Consider the following 4327-nt stretch of genomic DNA (forward strand, 5'->3'; position numbering starts at 1 on the left):
GGGAGCCCGGGGGCAGGCGTAGGCAGCCACAGGCCCAGGCGGGAAGCTGCACCGAGGCCAGTGGCCATGCTTCAGCGAAAGTTTGTTGAGGACGATGAAACGTATCACTAGTATGAAATTAACCGAAAGTAAAGTTTCTCACAATACTCGCACCCGAGCTCCCCAACGGCAAAGGAATTGGGGAAAGTAGGAGCAAGGCTTGGGGGACGGGGCCGTGGTTGGCTTTGGCCAACGTGAAGCCACAGACTGAATGTCAATGAAATTCTAACAGAACCGAGACCGTTTGCTGGCATTTAGGCAAAGGTACTTGCGTACCTTCGGCTATTATTATATAAGAAGGTTTGTAATAAAACACAGTGAATTTGATTCTCCAGGGTTCATTTTCAAAGTAACAAGTGCAACCACGACCTAACCGCTTGGCCTATCACTCACCACAGACCTCTCTTGGATCAACATATAGTAGTCACTTTAACTAAAATACTGTTCAAAATTGCTGAAGTACCTGAAAATTTATATAAAAAGACACAAATACCCTATTTCTTCTAGTTACTCCCTAAAACTGTAGAACATGAACCTCCAAAACCAAAAGTAGTTTCCCTTGAAAAATCTGCCCAAATGCCTACATGTCAAAAGATTTAAGTTTAACATGAGAGGACTAGAAGTTTTGTCATCCATATCATGTTGTGCCTATTCTGTCTAGTCCATGGCTGAGCAAGAGCTAGCACACCAGGATGGGAAAAATTTTAGTCTCTTCTTACCTAGTAGACTGGAAATATAAGAAAGTAACACTGGAACAGGTTGTCTAGAGAAGTTGTGGATGCCCCATCATAAGAAGCGTTCAAGGTCAGGTTGGATGGGACTTAGAGCAACCTGATCTAGTGAAAGATGTCCCCAACCATAGCAGGGAAGTTGAACTAGGTGATCTTTAAAGGTCCCTTCCGACTCAAACCATTCCACGATTCCATGAAAATAGTCATATTATCATATTCCAAATAGGAATAAAAACAGCTTTGCAATGTATGGAGCCCAAACTAGAAGGAATTAGTAAAATTGGTTGAAACCACAGTGCCCACTGTACCTACTGCTTGCTTAAGTGATTTGCAAGTCAGATCTAAATGAGATACTTTGCATGTGCAACATTCACTGCCATTTTTTGTTTGGTTCTCCAAAAAGAATATCTTTAGAAAATCTGCATTTATTTCAGAGAGTTTTCGTACTTTTATTCAATAACAAATGGCAGCAGCCTTTTTCTGGCACTCTTGATGTGAATAATTTGAAGAGTGCATAACTAGCTAACTTGTTAGACTTGAATCACTGGCCCAGTAAGCAGGTACACATTTGCTTCAACAAAAATCAAAATATATTTGGGTGCAGTAACCATGGAAATTCAAAGCTAGAGATACTTCTGAAGAATTTATGGATTCTTTTGTATTTCCAGATTTAGATAACACTTCTGATGAATAATATTTGTTTGCATTTGAAATGTTCTGTAATAGCATGGTGCAACCTCAAATGGCATTCTTATTTACAGAAATAGGCACCCACCAAATTTTCCAGAGAGAAGAGTATGTCTGGTAGGACAACATGAATAAGTACTTTGATAATATTATTAAAAATCATTTTATTTTTACAAATAATTGGAAAATTCAAGGACTCTGGAACCTGAAGTTCATCTTCATACACAGTATTTGCAGTATTAAGTCCATCAATAACTGTTATTCTGAAGTTATTTAAATAACAATGGCGTGTTGTGTCACTTCAGACTGACCAAGGTAATAAAAGTGAAGTATGGGTCTGACAGACTTTGAAAGGCAAGTTCAAGCCAAACAGTTGAAGTCTTACCACTCCAAGCCTTGTGCTCCACTCTTCCAACGCCTATTTCCATCTTAAAGCAGGGTTATACAATGTTGCGGTCAGTTCTCCAGCCATCATCCTTTGTGCCCCAGCTTGCTCAAGTAACCTACTTTACACCCAAGAGAATCAGTCAGTGGACCTGATGTTCCTGCCTTAGAGGCACCGATGTCCTCAGGAGCTGCAGGGCAGACTGCTAGTGAGGTGGAAGTAACTTCAGCTCTCTGCCTCCGCTGCAAGCCTGCCAAAACCCTCACACATCTTTCTTGCTTCCTCCAGAGAAATGGCTGGACGTGGAAAAATCTAGTTTCTGTGGACAGAAACAGTCAATCAATCATGTACATGTATCTGCTTCTAGGCAAGTGGTCAAATCACTATTATTAAAGATTAAAGCAAAAAGTAAATACATCAGAATGGAAGGCACACTAAAACCAAGGGCTCACATTTTCTGGTTGACCTCATAGAACATCTACGAATAATACAGAGTGCTCTAAAAATGTCTGGCTCTGTGCAGGAGACCTCTCTTTCGTTGTAAATATTGCAGAGAAGCCATACCAGCTTCTACAAGAGAAGAGGCGCTGTGGAGGTGCAGGATGTAGAGAGAAAGAAGGATGGTGGTGCACCTGGGATCTATGTAAACCACGGAAGGCTGAAGAACGTGGGGTTGGTAGCACGAATGGTGCCCTCCCCTCACCTCCATGCAGTGCCAATTTGTAGCACTGCCGGGACAGGCCTGAGGAGGTGGGGAAGAACAGGCACTAACTGAATAAAATTGTCACAGTAATCTAAAGCAGAACAGGCAGAAGGTACAGAAGTATCTTTGGACAATCTGGGCAGCGCCGTATTTTTATTTCACTTGTGACGATGACATCATAAGTATTGACAAGATCAGTCTCAAAAAATGAGGCAACGGCATTCTCAAGTAAATAAATCCAAAACCTTAAGACCCAACAAACAAATTATGAGAATAAACCTTCTTTTTAAACAAAAAGGACCAAAAATAAGCAAGTATATGTTTCCATAAAAATAGTGTCTAGTCCTACCTGTCAGTCTTCTAGGTATAAGCCTGAAATCTTTAGTAATTAATAATTATTTTAAATTTGTGAGCTTTAGGGATTCCACTCGACTTGTAACAGCAGTGGAATGTGGGGCATTTTTTTCTCTCATTAGTGAATATCAGTAATTGTTATGCATGCGAATGGGACACAAAACCATCTCTGCAAGAGCAGTGCCTAACTGTTCACTGCAAGACAATGCCTTTTTTGTTTGCAATTTTTTTCAAGAGCCGTTTGTGTTGAGCTCTCCCACTGAGTTTGGAAGCCTTTGTGTATTATTACCCACAAAATGCAAAATGGGCTTGAAACAAGTCTCAGAGAATTCCCTGGCTTACTTCTCCATTATGAAGGCTTTCCCAAAGAAAGTGAGAAACTTCTACAATTAGCATTTATTATTTTAGTGCTCTCTGAACTGAACTGATGGCCAAAATTTCAGTTTTATACAATTAAAAGCTAATGATAAGGCCCATTATTTCTTTACTATATTATTTGCAAAGAACGCCCTCAGTTCAAATTGGTCAACACATGTTACTATGCCACACCAGTGCTTTCTACAGGGGGAGGATAGGACTGAGTAAGGACAGAAGAGGATTCTCCTCCTTCCCTCACACACTAGTATTTCTAGACAGTCACAATGGCACTTTCTACTAGCCATTTTTATTACTGAATATTATTTACGTAAGCAGTAGAACAACCAAACAAAGGAAGCAGCTTCCATGTTCAAAAATCCAGGCCTCTTACAATCAAGATCCTAACCCTCTTTCCTCATGCCTTCTCAGGACAATGACACAAGATCTTCTGTCTCCACTCATGGCTTTCTGCTCCCTTCTCACCTTAGGTGGTAATAGCCCTGCTACTTCTCATCTTTTCCTCCAATATATCTCTGCTCCAACCCATATCCTTCACACTGATTCACACTTCCAAGATGATTTCACTCCTATTTTTACTGGGCAGCGATGCATACCTCTTCTAGTTTGGAAATTGTATTGTTCCTCCATTAAACAGAATTAGGTTAACCCCACCCTGCCTTTTTTACCCTGATTTTAAATGACGAATATTGCTTACACCCAAAATTTCAACAAGTTCTTCTCCTGTGACAATTTTTCTTTGCAAAAAGAGTCTTGTATGAATCACAGTATATTGTACAGCTGACACAGCTCAATTGCAGAGGTGGTGTTGGAAAAGCAATTCAGAGTGCAGAGAACTGAAAAAAAAAAAGGACGGAGCAACTAAAAACTGTGACAATAAAGCTACCTTTTCCACAGGTAGCTAATTAGAATCCATTGTTAATTACATTTTGCATAGTTAATTATTTTTAAAATTAGAGTGAATCCTGTCCTTGTTAAAGCAAGCAGTAACATTTTCATCTACTTCATTAAGCTCAGAAATTCAGCCTCATACACCCTTTATTTTTCTCGTCT

Source organism: Egretta garzetta, unplaced genomic scaffold, assembly GCF_000687185.1.
Source record: "Egretta garzetta isolate BGI_Z169 unplaced genomic scaffold, ASM68718v1 scaffold788, whole genome shotgun sequence".
NCBI lineage: Eukaryota > Metazoa > Chordata > Aves > Pelecaniformes > Ardeidae > Egretta > Egretta garzetta.